At 38.6% G+C, this 17,603-nt stretch overlaps 1 protein-coding gene across 4 annotated transcripts in view; it reads left to right on the forward strand.

The window, feature by feature from the left end:
• COL8A1 (collagen type VIII alpha 1 chain) overlaps positions 1-17,603 on the forward strand; it is a 156,820-nt gene that overhangs the window by 83,183 nt on the left and 56,034 nt on the right. For all 4 annotated transcript variants that reach the window (XM_043892570.1, XM_043892568.1, XM_043892572.1 and 1 more), the window contains exon 2: positions 13,366-13,484. The gene's annotated coding sequence lies outside the window, so the exon portion shown is untranslated. The remainder of the gene's footprint in view (positions 1-13,365; positions 13,485-17,603) is intronic.

Raw genomic sequence — 17,603 nt, forward strand, 5'->3', positions numbered from 1 at the left:
TATGTATTTAAAATACTAGGTTCCAAAACTGGAACCTAGTACTAGTCTGTGTGTGTGCTAAGTCTCTTCAGTCGTGTCCGACTCTGCAACCCCATGGACTGTAGCCCACCAGGCTGCTCTGTCCACGGGACTCTCCAGGCAGGAATACTGGAGTGGGTTGCCATGCCCTCCTCCAGGGGATCTTCCCAACCCAGGGATTGAACCCAGGTCTCTTACATCTCCTGAATTGGCAGGCAGGTTCTTTACCACTATCACCACCTGGACTGTAAGAAAAGGCAGTCTTTGTTTTTGAAGTGAAAACCAGAAAGGAAGGCAAGTTACTTAAGTCAACGCCTTAGAAAAATGATAAGGAGTTCTGGAGAATGAAAACAAATGGGAGGAAAGACTGCATCATGATTCCTTTAGCCCCACGTCGTTCTGTACTGTCCTGTTTGTGATTTTGGTGTGGTGAGAGGATGAGGGAGGGAAGACAGGCAAACAAGGGGCAGGAGAGGAAGAGTGGGAAACTGGGCAAAAAAAGGGCTGAAAAGATGAAGGGCGTGGCAGGGAGCATTCTCAGACCGTTTAGAATTAGGGAGTAGCACTGCAGATAGGCGCTCAGGCACGCCATGCCCCTTGCTCACCATCGACTCTAACACCAAGCCAGGAGGAACGCCTACTGGGTGAAAAGTGCAAACATCACTCAGGGACATGCTATGTGAGTTATGTGGTGCAAGATGGGACAAAGGCTTGAAGAGAACTGTTGAAAATGTCAGCTGATTGCCGAGCAGTCCAGTCGGCCAGCCAGCGAGCCCAGAGCACATGCTCTGTGCTCAGTCAGTCTGTAAGCTGTGGTCACAGCCTAGGTAGGGAGGGCTGAGGGGGAGGAGAGAGGGGCCTGGTGGTCCCCACAGGAGGGCAAAAGATAGGCTTCAAACCCAGGTAGATTTTGTTGTTTGAGACAGAAAATAAATTGCTGACAACCCGGCAATAGAAGAAAAATGGCTCAAGTTTATACAACTGTCTATTCTTTTTTGATATCTGGAATATGATTAAATACAGACTTCCCTTCCTTAATTAGTCATGAGGTTTGTTGAAGAATATTTTTCAAGTCAAGCAAGCAAAAACCAGGCTAATGCAGGAAAATGAAAAAGGAAAGATGAAAGTATCCATCTTTCTTATAAAAATCCCTGAGAATATTTCAGCAGATGCTGGCTTTCTTAAGTCAGGGAGGTGCTGTGGCTAACTCTGATATGGCTTTTGATGCTTAATTCAAAGTTCAGCAGAAGTTTAAAAGGAAATGAAGTGAAAATTGATCACTCAATATATAATCACTTGGAGAAAGAGATCCACCCCAAAAATATTTTTGCCATGGACTTTTTTCAATGCCCTACTTTTGAAAATTCTTTCAATAATGTAAATTTTTTTTTAAAATTCCATGCTTGGAAAATACAGAACAAAGTTCCATATAGTTCCATTATATACAAATCTCCTGTAAATGCATTATCATACTTAGGTAATTTAAAAAATAAAAATAAATAAATAAAATATTCCATGCCACTTAAGTGTTTGAAATAGAAGAATGTCTTTTAAAGGGAATCCTATGTGTCATCATATTCTCAATATACTTTGTTTTAGTATGTGGTTTAAAAGACCCCAGGGCAAGAAAGATGGAAAGCATATCCATGTGGATAGAGAAGATGGGGAATTATAGACTCCTTTCCAGAAGCCTAAAACCAACTTAATGAAAAAACTCATATATGATATCAGTGGCCTTGCAAAAATATTCAGGCAATAATAAACTGGAAAATGACAGCATATACAAAAACGCATACCCTTTGACATTAATGTATCATAGAAGCAGAAATAGGTACCCAAGAAGACCTATATTAAACTATGTAAGTTCTACCTCAATAAAAAAATGTTAAACAGAGTTTAGGAGGTTCTTGCTTTTAGAAATCAGTCATTGGATGACACATTAACATACATAGGATTACTGCTATTGTAAGAATACTGTTAGTTAACTGTTAGTTAATAGCTGCTCTTTGGGGCCAAAGGATACTTGGAACTTAGCCATGGGATTGTTGAACAGTAAAAGTACACAAAACTTTATTAAAAATATTTTGTCCATTGTCTCACTTGATAGTTGTGAAAAACAAGATACCCCCCCACCCCAACCCACTGCGATATCTACAGGTAAATTCTTGCCCAAGGGATTAAGAGCTAGGAAGTGGCCATTAATAGGTTGAGACTATCATCTCACCCATTCCAAAAAAAACAAAATATAAATTCCAATGCTCTTTTATATTTTTATGACCTAATAAATAAGACCTGATTGCAACTAGATAAATGAGACAGGAAAAAATATATATAAATAGATGACATCTGAAATAGAAAGAAAATCCAGGAAAGAAAGAAGCCTGGGATGTGTGTTTAACCACTGTATTCAGAAGAATGACTGTTGTAAGATAGTTCCCTCTTTTTTAATGAGGACAGAATAGGAAATGAATTTAAATTACAACCCAAGGAATTTAAGTTAAATTGAAAGATCTTATTGGCAGTGAAGGTTTTATAAACCCTGTAAAAGGTTCCTGGGGAGGAATCCCCTATCTGGATATATTTTAGGGAAGAGAGATACCTATCAGTCCAGGGTGGTTGAGGTAGAGACCCACCTGGAATTCACTTTCAGCTGAACTCTGTAAATCCAGATTAAATCCTGACAACATTTGAGAAGTCAGAGACAGCAAGTACTAGACAATGACAAAAAGTGTTGCCCCTTATTTAAAAAAAAAAAAAAAAAATCCACCCAAAGTAATCATTTCCTTGAAAAATCAATTGGCATATGCTAGCTGATTATAAGTGGAATGTACAATTATAATAGACTCTGGTTTTTATTTTCTTTTTAGCCTGGTTTCCAGTGGAAAGAAGGCTTATGAAATCTCTCTGGCAAGCTATTCCTTGCTTAATAATTTTTACTTTCCTTCTAACCAAACCTCTTAGAAGAACCTAGACCTAAGTAGAAATACACGTGCCTTCAGAGCAAATACCTGGGAAGGAAAAAAAAATTCTCCCCTCACTGCAAAGGAACACTTGTTTTCCTCCTAACTGAAAGAAGCAGGGTGATCCCACCTTGAGCATCATCCACATGCTCCTTACCCTCATACAGACTTCAGCAAGTTCTCTGCAACTTGTGGAACTTCCCGTCACTTCCAGAGCAGAAACAAGAGCACTTGCACTCAGTTCATACCCAAATTCTCTAATTTGTTGTACTTCTTTGTTTATACAGCTGAGCATCTGTTTGCCCCATTGTGTTCACACATCTATTGTCTGGTTTTTATTGTGAGCCCCTGGAGCAGACACATGGAGTCTGTTTAATTTGCTTTGCTCAACACTGCACATGCACACTGTGCCTGACAGTGACAATTCCTGGCATGCCTGGATCCTCCATCAATCAATAAACTCCACGGACTAATCAAAGCTGGAGGGAGATGACTAAGACTCGGTTCTTAGACTCTCTATCATCCCATAATCTCCCAATATGCAGCACGCCAAAGCCATAGGGACAGTCAGGGGCCATCAGGAACTGAGCAGTATGGATGAGCGTCCCATCAACAACAGGAAAATCTGATAAACCAGGGTGGGACACGTACAGAAAGTAAGACCTCATTCATTTGGGAGCTTTCCCAACACCATGACCCTCCTTTCTCTTGTGTATAAACCCAGTCTTGCTGATGCTGTCAGCTCAGAGAGCCATCTGTCAGATTTAAGACCCTCCACAGAAGACTGTCAAGTCCAGTCTCTTGGCTTTCTTATTTCTTTATGTTTACAACCCAGATATTTTCACCAGAATCAGTATTTTTCCCTTCCCACCAATCCCTGCACAATCCCCCTTCAACCTTACTTTATGGCATAAGAGACAGAGACAAGTTGATCCATGTTTTGTAGTTGGGTTAAACATTTCCAATGCCTGTTCATCCCTAAGCGTCTTCAAAGCTACATCAAAGGAGAAAATGATTGATAAAAGCCCATCCCTCAGGAAAAGCACAGGGACTGACATTTCATTTAATTCAACCAATGTTTTCTAGGTACCAATTATGAGCCACTTGTGTTCTGGGGAGACAAAGGGGAGTAAAACATAAACTCTATCTTCAAAACATGTGTGTCTGTGATGAGTTAATTTGAAATGTTATTAAATTATCTTAAATATAAGAGATTGCTTTATTGTAGAATCATAGTATGGATTAAATAATATTAGATATATGTATATACATGTAAATTATACTGAGTACAGAGCCTGCCATATAAGACATCCTCAATAAGTAATAGCTAATACTATTGCTGCTGAATTATAGCTTAATTTAGAGCAATTCTTCTGAGAAGGTTATCTCTCAAATCCAACTTGACCTTGGATTATGGGCAATATGTTTGATTGTTATGGGAGTAAGAAGAACCATCACATTCAAATGCAAAATCAAAAAAACTATAATCAAGAACCCTGAAGTCAGTATTTTGCCATTAAAATAGAGCTCAGCCAGGTTCTAACGTCCTGAGAGTTGGGTTGCCATCTTTGTCTGGAGTATTTCAGAACCTTGTCCACACCGCAGATACGCACAGCACATTTTTTCCTCCTTCCCGCTTCTTTCTACCATGGTCTGCGCCAAAGTTATTCCACAGGCAAGTGACTATTAAGGGACACTTGAAGTTTTCCACATTTATTTCAAAGGTACATAAAATGCTTATTTGGGGGCATCATTTTAATTTGTTAGCTGTTATTGAATCAGTATCATCAATTAGTCTTCAATAAGAATAAATCCACTTTTAACTGGAAGTGAAACTAAATCAAACTTTACTCACCCAAGGCATTTTTTTTTCACTTGCCTCAAACAAATCAGTTCACAGGTCATCTTAGATGATGTATGATGTTTAATTAATCAATTACTCAATTATTTAATTATTTGGATGAATAGATTAATGAATCATGATGCAAATGACCAGATGATTGAATGCAAAGTGGTCAAAATATTGTCAGCCCTAACAAACGAATTCACTTACTTTGCAATTTTTGGTTCAGTTTAAGCATTGCTATATAATGCAAAATATCTGAATAACTGAAAAGAGACTCCATGCTAGATTCTCCTTGAATATTGACCTTACAAAGACACAGCCTTAGTTTTTTTCCTGAACTCAGTTGTTTAGAAGACCTCTGAACATACCTTGAATCACCATTATATTACTAATATTTTATCCTGTCTGAAAGTTTATGTAACGGTTTCATTTAAAGGGGCTATAATTTCTCAGCAAGGATGAGGGACTTCTAGGAAAGGGTGATATATTTTTATCAATTGCAAGTGTCAAGAGGATATACCTAGGATGAAAATTTCATTGACTACTTCCTGTCAGTGATCTCTTCTTAAGTTGCATTATGAGAACCTAATTTTAGATTGCAACCAATGAACCTTCTGCTTTCCAGTTGCCTAGAGTCACTATTTCTCAAATTTATTTGCATATAGAAGTGTTAATTTCTCACTTCATCCTTCATTATTCCAAACTAGTAGGAATTTCAGATATACTTTGGATATTTAGATCTTTTCAATGCTTTTTTCTACCAGGTCATTTATACTCGGCTTCTTTGAAGTATACTGTGTGTTTGTAAAATGTGTGACTATAACGTGGGTCTTATTTAAAAAAAAGGGAAAATGAGTGTCTCTCTAACCGCAAGGTACTTAAAAGAAGGCCAGTTATCCACAATCCAGACCCTCAGTGGTGGCTTAGTACAACCTTAGGAGATTTATTTTCCTCTCTCTCATCAGGATTTAGTCATCAATTCAGAACTAATCCTGTCTCAGTAGATATGAAATTTCACAATCCTTGTTTTATCTGAGACATACAACCTTAAGTTTTTATAAAAAGTTAGCTGAAGGGTGAAGGCGTTCCTTCAGACGGGTGGAGAAAGGGAAATGGTCTGCCCACCCCTTCCTCCAGCTCTCCAAACATTATTAATGAAACCAAATCAGATGTACCACTCTGTGGGACTGTGAAAATAGCCTCCAGGCACCTTATCCAGTTGTCTTCTAAAGCCCTGACATTTCTAAACCACTCAAATACACGGTTACTATGCAAATCTTGTGCCCAATTTAATAACACTATAAAATCAATGAACATTTTCCACGCTCCAGACAACTGCCATGAATCAGCATAGTAAAATATAGTGTCCCTTGAAAAACTTGGAACTAAACCCTGAGACAATGTCAGTGGGATAAGAATAGGCAGTTCTTTTATTTTTCTGATTCCTGATTCATCAGTCTTCTTTAATATTGTGTGAGAGAACGGGAGGTCTCTTCTCATGGCCTCACTCACGTGTTGCACACTTCTCAGGATTAAATGAGTCTGTGCAACTAACACAACTCGCAAGGAGACTCGCCCAAAGGACATGTTTAGTAAATGTGTATTTCCCATCCCTTCAAGAATCATAAGAATGTGGCCTGCCTGCTTTGTGGAGGAAATTATAAACTAGTAAGGATAGGCTATGTTGAAACACATATCAAAACTTGTGCTTGAGTGTCTGAATGTTATATCACTTCTGAAATGGTGTAGCCTATTTATAAATAGCAATTCAGATTTTTCTCATGAATTTTATAGAAACAGATCTCATTTCTGTAGAATCTTGTAATCATAGTTGGCCACTGAGACCCAGCCACTGAGGTTCCTGCAATTCCAGAGAGAATAACACCAAGAGGAACAGTTTTAACTCTCATCCACTCAAGGGGACAATTAAGACATCTCATTCCAGAGGTTTGTATTAAACCAGCCTCAAAAGATGAAACTCTGTTTTCAACACTTTCAGTGCTGAAAGGGAAGTTTTTCAAGACATGTTCCTTACCCAGTGAATAAATCATATGTTCAGCAGCAAAAAAAAACATTAGTGGGAGATGCACATTCTTCAAGTCAAAGCAAGGAGCCTGTTGAGTGGTGCTCTAGTTTTGGAAAGTATCTGATTTGACAGGGGAGCTCTCATCACAGTCCTGAAATGATTTTATGATGTTGTGATTTTGTGCTGGCTGTTTCTTCTTTTTTAAACTGAAGCAATGTACTTTAATCAGAACCATCAAAGCTTTGAAAAATGCCCATATAACATACAAAGTCTAGGTTTTTTTTTAATGGTTTCAAATGCTGTGTCTTCTGCACGGCTAAGTTTTGTATTTCAAAAGTACAAAAAGCATTTGCAAGGCATCCAGCAATATTTATGAATCACCTACCATGTGCCCATCCTAGTTCCAATCACAAGGGATGTTGTTGTTTGTTGTTTAGTCACTAAGTCACATCTGCCTCTTTTGTGACCCCATGGACCATAGCCCAGCCAGGCTCCTCTGTCCCTGGGATTTCCCAGGCAAGAATACTGGAGTGGGTTGTCATTTCCTTCTCCAGGGGATCTTCTTGACCCAGAGATCCAACCCCACATCTCCTGTATTGGCAGGCAGGTTCTTTACCACTGGGCCATGAGGGAAGGCAAGGCATGTTATTAAGAATGAAACAAACAAGTTCTCTGCTCTCAAGGAGTGGGGAGAGAGGAAGGGTTGCTCTTGAGGCAGACTATGAACGGATAATATGTATGATGAAGTAGGGAGTATACAAGTGTTACTGTGTGATGAAAGGGAATTAGAGATACATGAAAATAAGTGGCTGACTTTAGATGGTCAAGAAAAACCTCTCTGCAGAAGTGACCTGTAAGTGGAGATTTAAATGAAGAGCCCAGCATTCAGGGTTCTGCAGAAAGAGCATTCCTGACATGGGAACAGTAGAGGCCTGAAGACAGGGACCAGTATGATATTTCCCACAAGGAGAAGGCCAGTGTGGCTGGAGAATAAAGGGCAAGGGGGAAAGAGGTGTGCGGCAATGGGGAGGTCGGTGGAGTAAGAATTATATGGGGCCTGGCAGCAAAAAACCAGTTTAGATCTGACCTAAGTGCTGTGGGATTTCCGTGGTAGCTCAGCTGGTAAAGAAACTGCCTACAATGCAAGAGACCCTGGTTGGATCCCTGAGTCAAAAAGATCCCCTGGAGAAGGGAACAGCTACCCACTCCAGTATTCTTGCCTGGAGAATTCCAATGGACAGAGGTGTCTGGCAGGCTAAGTACTGAGGGGAGCTATTAGGTGCAAGAGTTGGGGGGTGTTAAGCGGCTGAATGGGGGATCAGATTTTTTCAAAATTCACCTCATCTGCTGTGTTTGTCCGCAGAGCAAAAGTAGATACATTTTTCATGCAATTGGAACCATGGAAGAGTTATGCATAAGGAAATTTGGAGGGAAAGTGAGGGTGGTTGAGGCTGAGGATGCTGTGGCGAGAGGCGCCCTGAGGGCAGGAAGTCCAGAGCCGGGGTCTGAGGAGGAGAAGCCTGTGGTCCTTATACAGGCTGACAGGAAGCAGTCAGCCTCCCACATCCCCGAGCGCCCAGAACTGCCCTGTGGCCGTCTGGTCCTTCAAGTGCAGGAGCCAAATGAAATGTGGGAAATGGAAAGACAATGTGACCGTCTCAATTGGGTAGAACAAGCCACAGGAGGCCGTTCGAAGTGTAGTAAGAAGCCTGGGTACCAACCTGCAGCTGAAGCCACGTTCCCAGGCATCCTGGAGATGCGGCCCAGCATCCCTGACCTGGGTCTGAGGGCTATGCCCTGGGCCCTACCCTGCTGACATCGGCTGTATGCTACAGATGGAGAAAAGCCGCCTACCCGGGTCAGGAGCCCCTGAGGAACGCCTGCAGGCCCGGGCCTGATTGTCAGACGGTGCGCTGTCTCGGGGCCCAGCTTGCCTGAGACCAGGGTGAGGCTCCTGGCCTTGAAGCAGCGCGGCCAGCCCCATGCCGCGTTCCGGAGCTGCGCCTCTGCGCCAACGGATGGCTAAAATCATGGCAACCGTTGCCGCTTCGCTTCATTAACAACAAATTCCTTATCTCCGGAAAGTTCAAAGGTCTTTCCCCCCTTACCTCAGTTTGGATCTTCACCCCACAGCTTCCTCCCTCCTCGGTGACATCACCCAGGAGACCGAGGAGACTCCTTGGACTTTCTGTTCTGCCAGCCCTGATGTTGCAGAGTGTCTCTCTGTCCCAGGCCAGCAGCTTTGCAGACATGATGGGTAGCCCAAATGACTTTCACCGAAAGAAGTAGAGGCAAGACCCCAACCCGGGTTTGTCGACGGAGGAAGACCCTTCTAACCTTAACTCTGAATTTACTCTGAAGGAAGAAGGTATCACAGGAAACAGCTCAGTTCTGCAAACTCAGTCTCAGCCTCCTGGAATTACTTCAATAGTGTCCCTCCACACCACAGGTGTTGCTGCCTCTCAATTAGAAATCTTCAGCAGCTGTCTTGCTGGAGGTTAAAGCTTGGACTTAAAGAGAAGAGCTGCGTTACATGTTTTCCATACTTCAGACTTGGGAACCCCGGTGGCTCTGCGGTGAAGAATCTGCCTCAGTGCAAGAGCCGAGGGTTGGATCCCTAGGTCTGGAAGATCCCTGGAGAAGGAAATTGCAACCCACTCGGGGAAATCCCATGGACAGAGGAGGCTGGTGAGCTAGAGGTTCATGGGGTCACAAGAGTCATACACAACTTAGCGACTAAACCACCAGCAAAATTCAGACTCAACCAAAGGCCAGTTTTGAGCTGAGACACGTTGCAAGTAATTGTATAGATTGGCATGTCCTAGTTTAAAGGGTGAGACAGAGGTTTCTGGTTTTTCCTTGCCCTTGGGCAAAAACAGGTTCTAAATGAATGACCAACTTCACGGCATTAAACTCTGGACATATTTATTTTCCAGAAAATTTGTACTATGTACACTCCACTTTACCCAAACCAGTGTTTAATATTTTTTTTTATTTTTGCCAGTTTGATAACCAAAATTTTAACCATTGTGTAATTCACATTTCCTTTACTTACTAGGTTGAACATTTTTTACATTTTTTTTAGCCTTTTTATTTTTCTTTTGTGAATTTTGTGTTCATTTAATTGCTCACTTTTTAACACAATGTTACAATTCTTTCCCCTGATAATTCATAAGAGCTCTTTCTATACAAAGGATATTGACTGTCAATTTCTCAAACAACTTCACAGGGTGTCTTTTACATTCAATTTCTTAAATTTTTACTGTAAAAACAGCACACATATATGCAGGTATTCCCCAGTTTTCTATCGCTGCATGAAATGCACAATGAAGATGCAGTGGCTTTCAAATAACCAACGTTTTATTGTACCTCACAATTTTATGGGTCTCAGCTGGGAGCTTTTTCTCTCTCTTGGCTTATTTACCTGATAGACTGGCTGACTTGGAGGACCTCACATGGCTTTACTCACACATCCAGTGCCATGGCAGGGATGGAAGGAAGTCTGAGCTCTGCTGGAATTGCCCCTGGAGCACCTAAACCTGGCTATTCCAGCAAGGTGGCCTAGGGGTAGTCAGATGTCTTACCAGCTCAGAATTCCAAAAGACAGTGTTCTAGAAACCAAGTAGCAATTGCCCTTTCCTGAGGCAGACTCAGAAGCTACATAGTGTCAGTTCCACTGTGCTCTACTGGCCAAAGCAGTCACAAACCCTTCCAGATTTAACTAGGAGGGAACATAGAGGTGGGTTAAACAATCTGTGACTGTTTCAGACTTCCATAGTGATTAAATATTTTAAAGATTAAAACAAATTCCATTTCACCTTTCGTTTGCTTATAATGTTTTTAAAGAGCAACTGGTTTTTAAGTACTTATATTAATTTCTTTCTTCTTCTTTGTGATTTCTTCCATTGCTTTGTAATTCATTTTTAAAAATTATTTTCATACTGTATGTCTAAAATATTAAGGATGTTATCAGTTACTATATTCAGAGAAATGACTATAGGGCCTTTAGGTGCTTTAAGTACTATGTATGTATTCTGGCTGCATTCATTTACTGTAGTTTTTAATCTTTTTCATCCTTAAATTTCCATCAGTGATACATTGAAAAATTCATCTAAAAATTTAGGTTAACCATACATTTAATTATTCAGTTGCTCTAGACAGTGAGGGAAGTGTGGCTAAATAGTTCTTGCTTGGTTCTTTGCACTTTTCTGGTTCATTCTTCCAAAATGAACTGAAACACAACGAGCTACATTTGGCCTGTGGAGCTAGTAGTTCCCATCAGGTGTTGCAATGGTGCTCAGATTTTGAAAAAATTGATTCATTTCATAAATGTGATTGTAGCACTCTTTCTTACAGTGTTCTGAGTGGCAAAGCAAAAAAAAAAAAAAAAAGTGTCCTCCCATAACAGCATTTAATTGGCAATTATTTTAAAGGACATTCTTCTAGTTAACAGAGAGGAAAGAACTCTATGTTAACATATATTCTAATAACTTAATAAATGCTAAATGATGATGGTCATTGCATGTTCTAAAAATTTAGATTGAGATCTTTTCAGTTATTTCCTGTTTCCAATGGTGCATTTCAAAAACTGGTTTTGCCATCTCAGTATGGAACTGTGAAAGCTGTGTGGAAAGAAGTAAATTGAATAAGATGTATGACACACATAATCACCATCTTCAGTGTTTCTATTTATCCTGTGTGTCTTTCTCCTATTTTCTTTTCACCACATTCAGGAAAAGAAAAAGGAATTTTGGAAGAAGAAAACACTGGGAAAAATTTTATTGTCTAATGCAGTTAATCACAAGGGTGTGGTTTCATATCTTTTTTTTTCTAACATTTTATCTCCAGCACTAAGCATTGTGCCTTTTGCGTAGTAGCGCTCAATGAATATTTAGTGAAGAATGATTTGGGTAGAGGCACAAACGTATTTACCAGCCTGTTCCTGTGATCTGCTTTGAATCTGGAGAGTTTCTTTTTCATGGAGGCAGCTACATGTATGGAGTATCTCTTCTATATCTGTCCCCGATGCCTGCCAGTCATATCACACAAACAATGGATTGGGAAAGTCAAGCCCTTGAGTCCATTTACAGTCTGAACTCTATTATGGGAGATCACTTGAGATGCCACAGTTTCTATACACAACGTGTTCTCAGATCATCTATGGTTAACCCAAACTTTAACTTTATGTCAGAATATCCCCAAGTTGAGCCAAAATTCAGAATGCTCCTGGGTTCACTCTTCTGGCACAAGCTCAGATGTCAGAGCCTGGGCCTTGTGTTTGGGGAACATAAGATGTATGTTCCTTCAGCAACTAGAACCATTCAAGTCCTTCCTCATTTTGTGTTGAACACAAAATATATGTAAACTCCAGAATTATACTCGTCAATACAGTAGCCATTACCCACAAGTGAATATTTAAATCTGAATTAATTAAAATTAAATAAAACTAAAAATTCACTTCCCCAATTGCACTAGCCACATTTCAAGGGCTTAATAGCCATTTGTGGCTAGTGGCTATCATATTGAACATTGCAAAATGTGAACATTTCCTTTATCACAGAAAGTTTTACTGAATAGTACTGCTCTAGAATATATCACTTATGTCAAATTGCAGAAATTCTAAATTAGAAACCCAATTCTGCATTTATTTCCTAATCAACTAATCCTGGCTTTCAAATCTTTTTAAGTGTCTAAAGTTTCCCTGTTTAAATCTTTTTTTGAACATCAAATATAAATAATATTTCCTAAACAAGTTTCTGTGAAATGTGCCAAAACAAAATAGAGACTAATATGCGAAACACAGAGTTAAATTTCTGAAATTCTGATTAAATGGGGAGAAGTGTCCATATGCCTTGTAAAAAGTCTAAATTACAGATGGTTTATAAAGTATACTCTAATTAAAAATCTCAAACAAAAACCTGAAAGTGCTGCTGAATTAAAGTTCTACCAGACCTGATTTGATAAATAACAGAGAATAATTTCTAACTCAAATACTATTGTATGCAAATTAGATGGAACTATGTTGATGGCAGAGATCACTTTTCTTAAATTAACCTAACATTGCTCCCTGAGGTATTACTTCCATAAATTTCCTCCCACTGTAGCAATTGCCCACATCCTTTCTAAATTATCTGCAATCTGTATTAACAGAAATTAAATTAATGGGAACCTAGCACATAATATAACCATGAAAAGCAATAAACATATACAAGAAATGTTTATTTGGATAAAAATTATATATATGGTAGTAAGTGTTTAAAAATAAGCACCTATTTGCATACATAGAAATGCACAAAACTATTCTCTCTCCTAATCAGCATACAAATATCTCTAATATCAACTAAATATTTACTTAAATTCTGGTCCATAACAGCATCTTTTATTGCAGTGTGTATTTATACGTTGCTATAATGTAATTTCTCCTATGATCCCAGAACAGTGCACTTTGATAATAATCCAGATTCTTGTTGTCTTTCCAACTGAGTAAAAGTATTCTCTTTCTTTTTCTACCTCAGAAGCTGTTCTGGAAGTGGAGCAGCATCTGGGGAAGGGACGGAAACCAGCCCCACACGTGCCCCAGGGAGGCCCAAGCAAGGACAGCGGTCCTGGACTCCGCAGGCGGCCGAGTCTAAATGTAAGTGTGAGCCGCCGCGGAGGGCGCGGTGGCCTGGGGGCCGGCGGTCCGCAGGCGCTGCGGGGGCCTCTGCAGAAGTCACTGTCTCTTCTGGGAGCACGGGGGCTGCTGGGGTGTCCAGCCTGCCTGCTTGTCCTATTTCCCACCCTCATCTCCACTGCAAAAGCCTTGAAACCGCCGCTACTGATGCCAGGTTTTAAAATCCCTGAGAGTAAAATACATGTGCAGAGTGTGATTCGAGCTGATTTTTAAGCCTAGGCATGCTGAATAGAGTCTTAAAATAATCATTTCCATAGGACCTGACTAGGTATCCAAGTGTTTGCCAGATGCTAGCAGCTAGATTTGCAGAGGAAAATTGCTAACTTAAGCTTCTTTTCATGATTCAGCAGAGGGTTTTAAGTAATAAAAGATCTGGAGATTTGTAAAATAAATAATTCTAGCGCAATGGGAAAATTAAAATAATCTTATCATCTCCCAGTCATGTCTGTATGTGCTTTTCTACCATCATCAAATTTCTCTTAATTGTGCCAATTTTTTTTTTTTCTGGCTGATACTTTATAGTTTTAAGTTATGAGTTGTAATGAAGAAATGATTCCTTTCAGATGACTGAAGTGACATGTACTAAATTTTCCTAAAGACAATCTAGGATGTTTGAAACAGAGCGTGGTGTAACAAATATGGTTTTATTCATATGCAATATTGAATATATCAACAGTGAAAAATAGTAACAGCATGACAGAATCTCTTTTATTCCTTAATAGATCTCTCAGTAGAAGCAATTAAAATATAAAGTAAATCATTAACTTTTGAACTTCGACAGAAAAAAATTCTATCCATTTCTGACAAGTAGACATTGTCTCATAGTATCCACAGCCATCTCATGCTTATTACCCTTGCCTGGTCTTAAGTGTGACTTTTGGACACACAACTCAATGTTTCCTAATATTTAATAGTACAATGGCTTTTTATAGTCTATTTAATTTTATTTAGTAATTTAAAGAATGAAGAGTTAAGATTCCTCAGATTTTTGTGTTCTTGCTGGAGGTGCACTTGAACAAAAAGAAAAACAGCATCTCTCCCTATACTTAATGCCACATGACCACATCCTGTCTAGAATGAATCTATTCAGAGTTCCTGGAGAAACGCAAATACATTATTCATTTTCCTAATGTATCACATTTTTTACTACAGGTACCACTAATTATTTTGGCTGCATTCCATCAAGGCCAGATATTAATTGAATGAAATATTTATAATGTAAAACCATTGAATAAAAAATATATGCTCATTTAAAAGCAACAGGTTGTAGAACTCAAGCCAATCACACATTTTGGAGAAGCCGAAGAAGGAGGCATGATGTGGGTTACATTCATAATGTCAGGGTAAGGTTCTGAACTCAACCCAGAGAAACTTGATAATTGTTACTAAAGCTCAGCTACTTCTGGCTTTGTTGTAACAAAATCTTGCCGCCAAGGGCATTGATGGGTTCACACAGTAAAAAATTACAATAATGTTCAAGTAAATCATAAAAATACAGAAGGTAGTTATTATAGGGAAGAGGAAAGGAAAGTTATAAAGTTATGATGGAAATATCAAAAATACATTTTTTTGAACTTTTAAAAAATTAAACTTTGTTTCTAAACTAGGGTGTAAAAGCGAGAAAATGTAACATTTGTTCAATAAATGATTTCACTCAGTGATCAACAGCAATCATTCAACAAGTGAAAATAACAATTATATTTATTCAATGTAGTCATCAGTTCAGGCAGAACTGAAGCTTATGATAGTTTTCTAGTAAAAAAAAAAAATAGATGACCAGACGAAAGTCATTTTTAAGAAGGAATTTTGACTGAAAAGGAAATAAAGAACTTCTTGAGTGCATTCTTCTCAGCAAAAATGAACTTGGCTTATGCTTAATTTCACATAGTATAAAGATAAATATTTTATGTGGTTTTTAAGTTCTAGGAAGAAATTCATTGAAACAAATGTAGAAAATGACCCTAAAATTTTAAATATGAAAACTATAAAAAAACTTACAATTAGGGAAATAGATCATAATAACTAATCTGCTCTGTGCCCTCCAAAAGTAAAGAAGATAGCTTTTTAAATTATTTTTTGGAAAATCTGGAATTTTCTTTCTGATCATCCTTATATCTTCCAAAAATATAGATTCCTGAATCATATATCATAGAAAGTTTGTTAGGCTCCATATTTTTCCTCAAGTTGAAGCATGTATTTCTGAGTGACGATTATCATAGAAACAAAGTCCATTTGCTCCTTAAAAATACTTGATGTGTCTTATGCACAGTAAGCACCAAATAATATGGTGAATTGAACTAAATTATTTCCACTTTCTGTTCAGAGATTAGTGTGTCTCTTGGACTGACACTAGAGAGGTGGTGTCTCACACATGGGGATTAATGAGTTACATCTGTAACCAAAAATGTCCATGGAAAACCTGATAAATTGATCCATATCTGTTTTATTAATCAAACCCAGTACAGAAGGGCTTTCTTGTGGTTATACTATATTTTGGAGATAAATAGAGTGGGGAAACCACAGGTCAATTTAGAAGTTGTTTGAAACGCTGAAGAACATATGGTTCTATTACAGGACAGCAATAAAGTCAATCCTTGATGGTTGTAGTGATGATATTTAAGTATATAAATATCCTCAATGGATCATTTTACTGAAGAACATCATGACAGTGTCTAAGAAGACCCTAACTATTTAATATGTAATTTATTTCTTGTTGCCACTCTCTTCCTTCCTTTCTTTAAATAAAAATGTTTTTTGTTTGTTTGTTTTTAAGCTAGCATATTTTGAACAGCCTTTAGTTGAAGCAGATGGCTAGAAGTCAGAAGTCCCAGATTCTATCCTTGATTCTCCTACCAACTGGGAAGGTGGCCTTGGGCAAGTCATGAGAATAAATCTACAATAAAAGAGAGCTATAATGCCTTACATATGTCTGGTGCTTTATGATCTTACACAGCATTTTCAAATACAATGTAGTATTTAAATCTTCCTCACAGCATTCTAAGAGGAGCCTGGCAGTTATTAACAGTCCCTGTTACAGAGAGTAGAAATTTGAGACCCAGAAACACTAAATCACTTGTCATCTCAATATCAAATGTCAGAGCCAGGAGCAGACGTGTATGATGATTCCAAGCTGGTCTTTGTCTCATATACCACACTACCATGCTGCAGAACCTCCAAAGCTGAACTGTCCAATATCGTAGCCATGAGCCATAGGTGGTGATATAATACTTGAAATGTGGCTAGTCCCAACCGAGACATACATTGGGCATATTTTATACAGTATTTCTAAGACCTTGAACAAAAAAAATCAGAGTGTAAACTACCTCCTTAATATTTTTACATTGATTTTGATGTGGATCAAAATAATATTTTTTATATCTTCAGTTCAATAAACTGTATGATTAAAATTAATCTCACCTGTCCCCTTAACTTCTTTAACGTGGCTGCTAGAAAATGTCGAGTCACATATGGCTCACAGTGGTTCTCGTGGTCAGAGCTGGACTAGAGGATTCCCTTGGTCAGAGCCCACAGGCTGGATTTCACGGTCCTGGATTTCTTTATACACCTGCCGTGATGTGGCTCAGACTAATTTCCAAAAATTCTGTCAAACGCAGAGCGGTGTAGATTTGCAGTAATGATTTAGTAATTCTCACCCATCTTCCACAGGCAGGTAAAAAGTCAGACTTTATTAGTAGATGCCTCAAATTGCTCATTCATTAAAAGGTCTCATTTTATACTTGCTGAATGCTTGGAAAGCTTAGAGTAAACATACCTTGGAAAGAAGAATTAACTATACTTGTGACTCTGAAGCACAGCTTATTTTTAGATGGGTTCCCATTAACATTATGAGTGAATGAGACACTGGGCGATTAGGTGATACAAGTAATATAAAATAATAACTATATATAAATTTATTATAAAATGTAGTATATTTTGTTCCTCCTACCAACTCTTTAAGATATTTCATATATAATCCCTAAAGAAGTAGCTTATTTCTGTTTTGAAAAATCTAAGTGAAAGTCCTCAGGAAAAATGGTAAATTAAAATTTCTTATTTAGCAGAGAACTACATATGGTTAAA

Source organism: Cervus elaphus, chromosome 31 (genome assembly GCF_910594005.1).
Source record: "Cervus elaphus chromosome 31, mCerEla1.1, whole genome shotgun sequence".
Lineage (NCBI taxonomy): Eukaryota > Metazoa > Chordata > Mammalia > Artiodactyla > Cervidae > Cervus > Cervus elaphus.